The sequence below is a fragment of the Canis lupus genome, chromosome 36 (assembly GCF_003254725.2).
Source record: "Canis lupus dingo isolate Sandy chromosome 36, ASM325472v2, whole genome shotgun sequence".
Taxonomy (NCBI): Eukaryota; Metazoa; Chordata; class Mammalia; order Carnivora; family Canidae; genus Canis; species Canis lupus.
In genome coordinates, this window is record NC_064278.1 from 17887672 (window position 1) to 17901027 (window position 13356).

The 13356-nt window shown below is 40.6% G+C and overlaps 1 long non-coding RNA gene across 2 annotated transcripts in view; it reads right to left on the reverse strand.

Moving 5' to 3' along the window:
• Positions 1-206: 206 nt before the first annotated feature.
• Positions 207-13356, reverse strand: part of LOC112668117 (uncharacterized) — a 37267-nt gene continuing 24117 nt past the window's right edge. Inside the window, exons 4-7 of one of the 2 annotated variants that reach the window (XR_007408616.1) lie at positions 11891-12016; positions 11452-11649; positions 3995-4086; positions 207-2291 (exon numbers count right to left, since the gene is read on the reverse strand). This is a non-coding gene — a long non-coding RNA (uncharacterized LOC112668117). Of the gene's footprint in view, positions 2292-3831; positions 4087-11451; positions 11650-11890; positions 12017-13356 lie in introns of both variants that reach the window. The other variant, XR_003141486.3, reaches the window with a different exon arrangement.

Consider the following 13356-nt stretch of genomic DNA (forward strand, 5'->3'; position numbering starts at 1 on the left):
GGCTTTTTAACCTAAGGATTAAGAAATCCTTAGATTTTACAAAATCATTTCCTTTGTATCTCTCTCTCTGGGGTCTTTCTGGCTCAAAAAATGGTTTTTGCAGTGTATATCACAGCCTCTGTATTTGACTAATAGTTTGCATGAATAATAAAATCTTCCAGAAGTAAACAAGCTCATATTTTTGCCATTTGTAAACTTTATTGCTATTATAAAATCAATGTTTTGCAACCAGAACCCTTGACAGATCTCACTGACGGCAGTGGGGGCTGTTAACAAGGTGCCATGGACTTTTCTCCTTTTCAGTATGATTTCCTTTTCATATAAAACATTAGTGTGATTTTATATATGTGATACTCCTCACCATAAACACCTCAGGAGGTAGGCAAGCAGTGGCGTAAATAATGATATGCAAAGCAGTGTCCGTATTCGTGAATGAATGGTCCTCCCAGCCGAGAAGAGAGACCTGGCTAAAATATGGCTGTTTCTGGGATGGTAGAGGCTTCACATGTGATGAAACTTAGAAACAGATAACCTCTGGTTACTCAGATCTTTGACCTTTCTTTCTTGACCTTCAGAATCATCTAGATTGGAAACTCCCAGAACCACCTCATGTGTTTCCGAATTTTGCCTTGGGCTGACTCTCTTGTGCCTCTTTTAGCTGGTCCCTAATGCAGGCATTCTCGAACATGTCTGTTATCAGAACTACGTGGTGTTTTATTTTTTTTCTTAGGGATTTAAAAAATAGGTTATGCGTGGGGAAAATAAAACTCCAAACAGTGTAGAAGAGAACAAAATGCAAAAATAGGTCTTTCTTCCCACCTGGGCTCATTTCCTAATCATTAACAAAACCATTTCTGTTTTATATTGTTCTTCAATGTTTACCTGCACGAGGCTCAATCATACGCTTACACTTTTTTTCAGGGTGTTCTTCAAAGTATTTCACAACTGGCATTGCTCTCTTTTTAAACTTCCTGCATGATGTTATGCAGGAAGAACCCATCAGAACTGGTAACCCATCAGAACTGCTGCTTGTCCACGATACTAGAACAGTTTCCTGGAAGCCCCTTCTGTACCAAGCATTAACTTTCATTTGCAGGGTTATGAGGACACGTGCAGGGTGTACTAGTTTCTTGGGGCTGCCGTTAACAATTGCCACAAACCTGATGGCTTAAAACAAACAGAAATCTGTTGTTTCACAGTTCCAAAGCCTAAAACCAAAGTGTAGACCAGGGAGGGCGTCCATCCCTCCAAAGGCTCTAGAGGAGACTCCTTCCTTGCTCCCTCTGCCTTCTAGTGGCTCCAGTCATTGCTCGTCATGTGACCATGTAATTCTAGTCCCTGCTGCTCTCCTTGCCAGGGCCTTCTCCTCTATGTCTGACCACTTGTCATGGGGTTTTGGGTGCAATTAAAAAATCTTGCCAGATAATTCAGATGAGGCTGTCTTGCCACACCGCCTTAGGAATGATTGCTGTAGAGCTCTGATTCGCAATCCTGGAGAAGAAGGATCAGAATCTCCGTGGTGTGAGAGACAGGGTACTAAAACTGCAAACCTTCTTGGGAAGGGGTGTTTACCATTCGGGTTGTTTAACTGATCTTGTTAATAACACTAAGATTATTTGCCTCTTTCAATACTGTTAGGAAAAGGTTGATTTTTCCAGTTTCCAAAAGAGATTGAATTTAGAAGACATTTTTGGAAGAGCCACTGGTCTTAGTAGACCCCAGGGACTACAAAGATAGGGTTTTACCCAGAGGTGGGTGGGTAAGTCTCAAGCACCTTTTCCATTTATTTATTCAATCTCTACTATCGCTTTTCCTTCAGGAACAATTTCTTAAATACATGAATGAGGCAGAAAGTGAGAACAACATAAAGTTTGCCAGTGTAATAAGATCAGGCTTGCTGGGGGGGTTGGGGGGCGGTCTGTTAGCTCATCTTCGGGTGTGAGGCAGCCGCCCCACCCACAGCTCCTCCAGCCTCCACAGAACTCTTCCTTGAGCCTCCTTGACTCCAGGGCAGGTGCATGAGGGCTTTCTGGTGACATGTGCCAGTTCTCTGCTGGAGCTGGACACTTGAAGGTGCTGAGAGGCTGAAGTGGGTTCCAGTGAGAAAGGGAAGCAGATTCCAGCTCCTTCTCCCAGACTCCTGTCTGCTCTCACCTGCCCCCACTTCCCAACCATTGGCTTGTTCTCACTGCTGGCTCTGCTGACCTCATGTCCACCAGCCCGCACAGGAACAGCAGACGTACACAACTGCTTGCCATGCTCCAGTGATCCGGCAAGACGAGGTCTAATCCCTAAAAATAAATAAATAAATAAATAAATAAATAAATAAATAAATAAATAAATAAAGTAAATCCCCTCTGCCACTCACAGCACTCCACTTCTCTGATCGACCCTACTACTGCAGAATTTGGATAATGTATTATTCTGTTTTGGTTGTTGAGGAGGGAATTTATTTTGAGAACTGAATTTCCCTGCTATATTTTCAACTAGGAGTAGAAGCATGTAAGGGGAAATAGGGGTTATCGTCCTGTCTGGCAAGCGTGGCCTGTTGGAGACCCTAAATATTGAGGTGTCATCATGACTTCTCCAGCCCGGCTTCTCTTGGCTCTTCCTGTCCATCTTGACCTCCAGACCCTTAACTCCTTTTCACTCTATGTCCATTTCCAGCTTTACCCATCTCCCCATCCAGTCCAATGCCCAGCTCTTGGCATCCCAGGCTGTCTGCTTCTCTCCACTCCCCCTTTCCTCACTACCGAACCTCTTGACAGGGCAGCCTGCCCACACTGTCTCCATTTTCTTGCATTCTGGAAGGTCAGCGATCTCCCAAGCCTAACACCCAGTAGATCTTTGCTTCAGAGCTTATCCTCCCTGATGTATTCACAGAATACCCATGGCTGCCCCACCTCTACTCAGAAAGCTTGTTTCCCTTCTCTTTTGTGGTGCTAAATTACCTCCACCCATGTCTCTGTTTCTGCTCTGAATCTGCTCTGAATCATTCACAAGCCGTTCCTGTCACTCTAGACTCTCAACACAGCCAGCCTGAGGGAAGGAGCTCTGTGGTGTGCTTAGTTGTGGACTCCCAAACTACTTTGCATACATCTGAAAACCGAGGTTTTTGCCTTAACTTTGTAATTTCTCACAGTTCTTGAATCATATTCTTATTACATTAAAAACATTTTTAAACCTTTTATTGTATCATCAGTTTCCATCCTCCCACCCCTCTATCCCTTCCAACCCTAACGTGCATTTCTGCTCTCAATCCATAAGCCACTGGGGAAAAGTAGCATTGAATGTGCTGGGCAAAAATTTGCTTCACAGCTAGATTTTTCAGGAACTTCTCTATTCTTTATAGCACTGCTGGAGGAAAAACTAGCATCAATCAGTTTAAAACAGACACTAACGCCTAGTTCTTCTGCATTCGACTGCTATTCTTTATTTCCTAAACCAACAAACTGTCCCGTCAACTCCGCACTTATGCTTGACATCTTACCCAATCTTCCAGGGTCAGCCCCAAAGAAGTCCCACTGTATCATCGATCCTTTTCTAAATGCCCCTTCGTTAAAAACTCACATGTCTACTTCAGAATTCATCTAAGTGTTCATTCCTTTCTGTTTGATGACACTATTACATCATAGTTATTTTCATCCTTATTTTCTATCTTATATTTGGCAGGTTCCTTGATGTCAAGGTCACAAGGTTACAAGTTCACCATCACTCCCTTTTCTTTATGGTCCCCCAGCTTCCCTTAGCGAGCTCTATACTTTGCATGTCTTAGGTCTCTGCTAAGTGTTTCACAATTTAAATCAAATGGGCAGCTTTTGAAAGACACACTTGTGATTGAGTCATCCGGTGAGTTGAGGGAGCAACAGACAAAGCCACCTCCTGGAGATGGAGTGAAAAAGACCATTTCTGGGTGAAATCTGTGGCATCTCTTTTCCTGCTTGAGCTCAAAGCCCAAGTACAAAGCTTCCGAGGATCTATAAGGATGAGCAACCTTGAGGAAAGCTTTAATTTCACTGTGGGAGTCTAATTTGAGTGTCTAGATGAAATCTCAGCTATTTCTTGATGTCTCTGTATTTCTTGAGCCTAGAAGAACAAGCAGAAAATAATCTGGTGAGAAATTTTCAAAAAAGATGTTTAGAAGTTCTGTGTACAGCCCTAGTTTGAGACCCGGGATGCTACTGCTACTGATCTTCTCTTCCCCTAGCCAGTTCTTTACTGAATTTGGGACACAAACGTAATTAAAGGAAAGAAGGATAACCTATTCACAGGTTTTCAAAGACTTCTTGAAACAAAACAGAACCAAATTCCTCCATTGCTTCCATTCTGATCAAAAGATTTTCCTTCTTGTTTAAAACAGAGAGGATCATCCATCTTTCCTTAAAACATGGACATTTTTTTTAAGACTCCTAGGCTGAAGGTCAGTTTGAAGTATCAGATGGAGACAGCAAACCAGCCCAGATAAGAGTTTCCAAAGCTATCCATCACTTGAATAAAAGCCAAGCAGCAGGTATTGATCCTAATCCTGAAGACAGGTTGAAAGGAAGAGGTAAGGTCACAGCATGGCAGGGACTCGGGGATATGAAAGAGGTGAGATTGTGACAAAGAGGCAGACACACAGCCAACCAGAACTGTCATGGACCAAGTGGAGAGGCACTTAGGAGACAAGTGAGCAGTGACCTAGAAAGCCCTGGGGGTGCCTTTATGTCACACAGACCGGGGAACTCAAAATGGAAATCAGTGGGCTTGGATTTCCAGGCAGAGAGCACAGGGCTGGACTTTAACCAGGTGAGTCAGAGAAGAGGATTACAGTCTAAGGCCAGGAAAGTGATAGCACGTTGATGACTTTGGCACCACCAGATTATCAAGACCTCTCGATGAAGTGCAGGGCCTTGTTTTCCAGGTCATTCCTCTCTCCTGCCTTTCTGGGTCTATATTTCCTTTGTAGATGTTTCTACTTCTTGGTCACTAAGTCATAAAGAGTTTCCGCCAACCCCACTAACCTTCTCACTTGATGTGCTTTCCTGGACCATTTTCTTGTTTTCCTGGGCTCCCCAAAACTATGTAGTAAGTGCCAATCTTAGTATACAAACTGGCTTGTGGAAAAAAACATAGCTTTCTTGATCTTTCCTTCTCTTTCTTTTCTTTCTTTCTTCTTTCTTTCTTTCTTTCTTTCTTTCTTTCTTTCTTTCTTTCTTTCTTTCTTTCTTCTTTCTTTCTTTCTTTCTTTCTTTCTTTTTTCTTTCTTTCTTTCTTTCTCTTTCTTTCTTTCTTTCTTTCTTTCTTTCTTTCTTTCTTTCTTTCTTTCTTTCTTTTTCTATTTACTTTTTTGAGATAGAGTGAACAAGAGGGCATGAGCAGGGGGTAAAGGGAGAGGGAGAAGCAGGCTCCCCACTGAGCAGGAGCCTAATGCTGGGCTCTATCCAAAGACCCTGAGATCATGACCTGAGCCAAAGGCAGACAGATGCTTAACCGCTTAACCAAGTGAACCACCCAGATGCCCCTTTCTTGATTTTTCTATAACTTAGGTCTGTTTTACATCACTATTCTACCAAAGTGGCAGAAATTTAACCTTGGGTGTCTATTCTCAGTGTAGGGGTTTCTCCTACCCACCCCCACAAAACTAGAAAATCATCAGAGAGCCTGTTTGCCCTAAACCCACCATGCCGTCCCTGGCTCAGGGCTGCTATGAACTCCCCTCTCATCTGTGGTCCCTTCCCAACACTTCCCTACCTTACCACCTTTGCTCCCTCAACACAGCCTGGGCAAAGCCTTTCTGGTTTCCATGTGGTTTGGGTAGGAGGTGGGGGAGGGTGACCCCTCATCTTAAACTTTTAAATATTGTGGCAAAAACCTTCATTTGTGTGTGCGTGTGTGTGCGTGTGTGTGCGTGTTCCCTTCAGTATTGAGGTTATTGAAATACAAAAAGTCAAGAAGAATCTCCTAGAATCTTCTTTTCTGTACTATCAGTGGCAATGAGGGAGGGGAAGGACTCTAACGGGGGAAGTGCCAGTGGGCAAAAAGGACACGGATGGGTGGTGCAGAGTGAGGTGTGCAGGAATGCGTTATTTGCAGGCCCAAAGTGGTATACAATGGAAACAAGTGCAAGAGCCAGCAGTATTTAGACCCACCCCGTGATCATTTTTGTTTCCTGTCCTACTGTAGTTCACATCTTTTGTTATGGTTAAGGACACTTTTGCCTTCTTTTATCTTCTTTCTTTCTTTCTTTTTTCACCTTTCCTGAGATGAGCCACCCCCTGTCCTTGCTTCCAGTTCCAGTGTGTGCTTTCTCTCTCTCCTGCCACAGACACAAGGACTGTATTAATTTTTATACTGACCACGTGTTTAAATTACAGCAATAGAGGATGTCAATTTTTGACATCTCACGATATGTTCATAACAAACCTTACATCTCGTGTATCGTTCCTACCAGAGACTAAGATGTTTCATATAAGGTACGATTTGGGAGATCTGGAGCTCACACACTGTAAGTCGCACATTTTGAATAGAGTTACCCAGTTTTAGATTCGTATGCTTATAAAGCACTTTTTGTTGTGGTAAAATATACATAACATGATATGTACCATTTTAATAATTTTTAGGTGTGCAATTCAGTGTATATTCACCATGTTGTATGACTATCATGACTTTCCATCTCCAGAACTTTTCATCATTTTAAACCAAAACTCTAGACCCAGTTACTGTTTAAGAATTCCCTTCCCATTCCTGCCCACCCCCCAGGCCCTGGAAATCCTTATTCTACTTCCTGTCTCTATGGATTTAACTATTCTGTGGCGGTGGAATCATAGAATATTTGTCTTGCTATGTCTGTCTTCTTCCGCTTGGCATGTTTTCAAGGCTTATCCATGGTATAGCATGTCTCAGAATTTCATTCCTTTTTAAAAGGCTGAATGATGTTCCCTTGTACACATGTACCACATTTTCCTTATCCATTCATCTGTCTATGGACATTTGGGCTGTTTTTACCTTTTGACTATTATGAATAATATTGCTATGGTTATGGGTGTATGAATATTTATTTGGGTCCTTGCTTCCAGTATTTTTGATTCTATACCTAGAAGTGGAATTGCTGGATCATATAGTAATTCTATGCTAATTTTTTGAGAAACTGCCATGCTGCTTTTCTTAGTGGCTGTACCATTTTACATTCTCACCAATAATGCACAAGGGTTCCAATTTCTCTACATCCTTGCCAATACTTGTTATTTCCTAGTTTTTTGATAATAGCCATTCTATGGGCATAAAATGGTGTATCATTGTGGTTTTGATTTGCGTTCCTCTAGTGATTAGTGATGTAGTGATGTTGAGCATCTTTTCCAGTGCTTATTGGATGTTTGTGTATTTTCTTTGGAAAAATGCCTGTTCAAGTTCTTTGCCCATTTTTAAATTGAGTTGTTTATATTTGTTGTTGTGAGTTGTAGGCATTTAGTATATATTTGGGGTATTAATCCCTTACCAGATCTATGGTTTACAAATATTTTCTTTCATCCATGGGTTGCCTGTTCACTTTCTTCATGGTGTCCTTTGATGCACAAATGTTTTTAATTTTGTTGAAGACCGATGTATCTTTTAAATTTTTTTTACTGTTGTTGCCTGTGTTTTTGGTATTATATCCAAGATGTCATGCATCTTTCCTCCTATGTTTTCTTCTGAGAGTTTTATAGTTTTAGTTCTTATGTTTAGGTCTTTGAACCATCTTGAGTCAATTTGTTAATGCACTCTGTAAGCTAAGGTTCCAAATTAACTCTTCTACATGTTCATATCCAGTTTCTTCAGCCCCATTTGTTGAAATGCATTTTTAGATATTTAAAATGCATATTACACACTATTCTATTTTCTTCAACAGTGTATGGAAAACAGCAAACCTTTTCTTGAAGGTTCTTTGTTACATCCAAGATTGTTAACTCTTAATCTATGCTGTATTACAGTGACTCTTAAAGTGGCTCTCCTATCCTAATGACCTCCCACTATTAGACTTTATTCATTCTTATGTTTTCATTGTTTTTATTTGTCCTCCTTTGCTATTATACTGTTTGCTGCCAAGATCTTAGCTGTCATGTCTCCCTCATAGCAATGTGCCTATCTCATTTATTTTATAGACTAACAAACCTGGTAGCCAAACTAACAAGAATTGTATGTAAACTTAAGGTCAGTATATCCTCTAAGGAAGGAATGGATTCATAATAGAGTAAATGAAATGATCTTTAGTTAAAGGGCTTTATGAGAGCTCTTGACTTTGCTGAGAGGTCATTGTCATTTATGTTGAGGTCTTCATCTGTGTCTGATGTCTACATAATTGGACATTACACACTGACGTGCTAGTGAATGTTTAAAAACCAGCTTTTGGGGGCAGTGGGGAGAAGGTTTCTTTTATAATGGTTGCTGATTTCCATGGTGTAAATACTCCCAGCGTGGCCAGTTTCAAGCTCCCAATGTGACATCACTGAATACAGAGTTGGGAAAAGATGTGTAGTCCTCCATTGTCTAGTATTTTTACTATATAGATACAACAGTCATAAAGAGTATAGATAATAGTAAAATGTAGCAAGATAATTGGGAAGTGATGCATTTTGAGTATTTATTACCTTTATTACTATTGCTTTTAATATAATTTTTTTCGGTTGTAAGTTTATATAGTCTAGTTTTTAATAAAATCCATATTTAACAACTGGTTCACAAAATTCCTGAAAATTTAACAGTTAGCTCTTCTGGGCTGGGACAGACCAGCTCCAGCACACCTCTGGCATTACTTGACTACTCTGCACTTAGGGTAATAAAGTCATAAAATTTATTATCCCCAAGAACTTGCACAGACTGAACATTTTAAGTTTTTAAAGGTTTCAATTAATTAATAAATGACTTGCATGACTAGTTACTAATGAAAATAGAATATTTGGATGGGGTTCTGCAGAATATTAGATAGCAAAAAAATTAAGGGTTCTTACTTTATGCCAGACAGTATGATAAGTTCTTTATTGTCCTTATCTTGTTGAATCCTGATAAGAACCCATAAGTAGGTGCTATTTTTGTCTCTACACTGTAGATAAGGAAACAGGTTTAGGGAGGTTTCTGTGTTCAAAAACATACTAGGTTTTGAGCCCACATCTGTATGATATCATACATTCAAGATTTCTTTACTGAAAGCACACTGTTCACTAGATGATGAATAGTAAAAGGGACTGAGAGGTGGACAATGTAGCTGGGCAGAGACTGAAGGGGCCACAGTACAGGATGAAGCTAGAGATACCTGAATGGCTAGACCATGTAAAATTTTCTAAGCCATGTTAAAAATTTAGTCTTTATTCAGGAGCACTGAAAGCCACTGGAAGATTTTAAATGTGAATGTGAAATGTGTTCAATTATGCCTGTGAAGAAACTATTTGTATGGAGTGTGGCTCAGTGTCCATAGAAGACCAGTTAAAAGGTCATTGCGATGATCCTGGAAAGAGATGATGAACTTGGTCTAGGGTGGTGCTGGTTTCTTGTGTCTGCAGCTGGGTTCATGGTGGTGTCATTCACGGAAACAGGAAATAGTACAAGAGAAACACCCTAGTGGGGACATCAGGAGTTGAATTTTGGACATACTGACTTTGTGCTTTCTGTAAGAGTTCAAAGAAGAGAAGTTGAGTGAGAAGTTAGACACCTGTGTTGGGGAGTATAAGTTATGCTCTTTGTCTCTGTACTGCTCTAATTGCATTTTGAGTTGGAACAGATGAATTTTGAGATCCTTTGAAACCTTGGCATTTCATGATATTATGTTCCCTGACATTTGAGGTAGACATGAAAGAGAGCCTCTACATCTTTCCATTTATGTCTCTCTGTGCTAATGGAAATGGGATCTTTCTTTGGATGGACTTTAAGACTTACCTTCTGTAGCACTGTCCAGTTTTTATGCTCACCATTACAGAAAGAACTCAGATGAGCTGGCCAAAGTAAACCTGGACTGGCTCTCCAACCTGACAGAGCTTCTTGAGAAATTTACCTGGACTGCACAACATGAGGGTGTCCTAAATTCCATGTAAAGGAAGGTAAAAATACAAAGACAAATGTTTATTGAGGACCTGCTATGGGTCTGACACTGTTCTAGGATCCAGGGCACAATATAAACAAAAGAGCCTTTGGCCTTGAGAGCCTCACAGTAATTGGGGGAGATGTAAACAATTTCATTATAATTAGGGTTCAGAGAGGTGTGAAACCCAGAGTAAATGGCCAATGCTGCAGTCCAGTTGGGCCTTTGGGCAAACTGTTATGCTTATCAGAGAATTTCAGATCAAGAGGAATGCAAGAGATAGGACACAGAGGGCCAGAACAGCAGGAGGTGTGCAGGGAATTATCAATATTTTAACATAATTAGAGTATAGACTCTGACACAGGGCATGGGTAAGACAAGGCTGGAGAAGCAGGAAGGCTCATGCAGAGCCAGGAGCTCAGACTCCATCTGGTCAAGTTATAGTAGGATTCAGGAACAATTATGGTTGTGGGGAGAAGGGATGAAGAAGAGGCAATGGTAAAAAAAGCTGGTATTTTTCTTTTCTTTCTCTTTTCTTTTTTTAAAAAATAACATTATTCTTTTAAAAATACATGCAAATAGTTTTTTAAAAGCAAATAGTTTGTTGTTGTATTTAGAGACAGAAAGAGAGAAAGAGCAAGGTAGGGATGGGTAGAGGGAGGAGAAAGAGAGAATCTTAAGCAGGCTCCATATCCAGAGTGGAGCTGAATGTGGGGCTCAATCTCACAACCCTGATATCATGACTTGAGCCAAAATCAAGAGTCAGATGCTTACTGACCCAGTCACCCAGGGCACCCCAAAAATCAAAGTTTTAAAAAATCTTATAATAAAAACTCTGATCCCTTGCCCAACCTATCCCTACTTCTAGTCTTATTTCTCAGAGCCGAACACATTCAACTCTTAACTATTTCTTCCAGAATTTACCTCCATATTTCTAAATGAAATGCTTATACTGCTATGTCTTCATTTATCCATTTTACTATGCTAAGAGCACAGCACTCTTGAACCAGACTGCCTGTTTTAGAATCCTAACTCTGAACAAACTAACTACATGATCTTGAGTGAACTACTTAACCTCTCTGTGTCTGTTTCTTATTCTATAAAATAAGGATAACAATAGTGCTGATCTCGTATGAACTAAGCCTTAGAAAAGTGCCTGATACTGACATATAAGTATTTGTGAAATAAATTGATTTAGAAGAGACGTTCTCTTTTGACTTCCTATGATGGTGATTGAGGACCTGGCTTTATTACACCACTGTGGCCATCCACACACAGCACCCTCCCCACCTCCCCTCACTCCGCTGCAAATATACAGTTGTATCACAATTTTTGCTTAAATCAAGAGTCAATATTTCCATTATTATGACTATATGCAGAATATCATTGCTGAACCAAATGATACACTACATTTATCTTACCTTTTAATTAAACTTTTTGTTAATAATGTAGTTCATAGAGATAATAGAGGTTCCTAGTTTTCTTACGGTTTTCCTTCCAGCTCCAAAGTGGACTGGTGTTCTTTAACTTGGTACACATCAGTTATCCTGGAACATCTCCAGTCCCATGTCCCTGTTTTCTGGATTCCAAGCCAAAGGGATATGTCCCTTAGCAGCTCCCTAAGGCAGGAGTATCATGGATTAAGCATTTAAGTCTGCACATTTGAAATAGTCTCTAGGCTATCTTTGATGGACTAAATGTGTGTGTCCTCCCACCAGATTCATATATTGAAGCCCCAACCCCTAGTATACCTGTATGTGGGTAAGAAAGCAATTAAAGTTGAGTTCATTGAAGTCATAGAGGTTGGGCCCTAATCCAATAGGATTAGTGTCCCTAGAAGTGAGACAGAAGAAAACTCACCTGCCCCTGCTTCCTCTGCGCACAGAGAGTACACAGAGAGATGGCAGGCATCTGCAACCAAGGAGAGGGCTCACACCGGACACCAGTATTGCTGACATCTTGATCTTGGACTTCTGGTCTTCAGAACTATGAGAAAATACATTTTTGTTGCTTAAGCCATCAGTTTACGGTATTTTATTATATCAGCTCAAATAAACCACTACACTATTCTTTCTTGTTTGATTGGTATTTTGGCAAATAAACAGCTGTTTAGCTTTGTTAAGAGAAGAGTCCTCCAGTCTCCTGCTTCAGAGACTTGGCTGCTGGCTTTTGGGGAACAGGGACTGTGTCCCACAATTCATCTCTCTGTGTGAAGGATGGCCTCACTCCTACCTGCCACTGATCCTTGGGAGCCCATTCTGAAGCTCTATTGTTCAGCTTCTGCGAGACGAACCTGAACTGTCCTGTGAGCTTGGTGGAACCTGGGCAGGCTTGGGGTGTCTAGACCTCACTCTGCAGCACTCCCACCTGCTACTTCCTCAGCTCTGCAAAGTTGGCTCCTGTCTCTCCCACATAGGTTTCATCTTTCAAATAACCTCCTGAAGTCTCTGTTCCTCTTTGGTCTCCTCTTCTCTCCTCTCTGTCCTCATATATTAATACTTTATTGTCATTCTGGGGACTTTTGGGGAGGAAGAGGAGACAAATGCAAGTTAAAACTGTTACAATTCGCCATGTTTCACTGGAAGCCTCTCCACCCCCCCCCCGCCCTTTTTTTGATTCTTGCTTTACAATTCGGAATTGTTTTTTTTTTTTTTAAGGTTACAGCCTGTATACCAATGATTAATTATTAGAATGGGATAACTTCTCATTCATGTGAATCACAGTTACCTAAAACAAACCAAAAAAAGAAATTCAGGATTTTCCACCTTCCAACCCTCTAATTATACCACCATAAAAGTGTTTTATTAATTAACCAGACACTGTTATCATGTATATTTGTAGATGAAGTGTCAACAGTATATAGATTCTAAGGCACAAATCCACCTTTAAAATTTTCTTTAAAAAAAAAAGAAAGTAAAAACAAAAATTTCTTTTAAATTCTCCAAAGAAGAGTTCTTCGTTATGTAATGTGGCAAATTCCCATGATCACTTAGGCTATTGTGAGTTTATCTGAGACAAGTAAAGTCATTTTGATCAGTGTGATGGATCCTAATCATATACATTTCCTCTGAATGAGACATGGTGGTGTGCTTTCCATCTAATTAGGGGGTTGAGCAGCATTTTTGTTGGCATTTGAAAGAGGTACTCATCTGGGGACCCCTGAAAGTCTTAAAGGAGTTGGGAGTTGCAGTAAAAAGCACCAGGTTCCTATGGTGCAGTTCTGGATAAAAGCAAGAAATTAGCTGTCACCCACGCCAAAGGAGTAGAGCAAGGCAGAGTAAGCACGCCCATCATTCTGATTGAAGTGGAAGAGAAGAAGGTAAAAG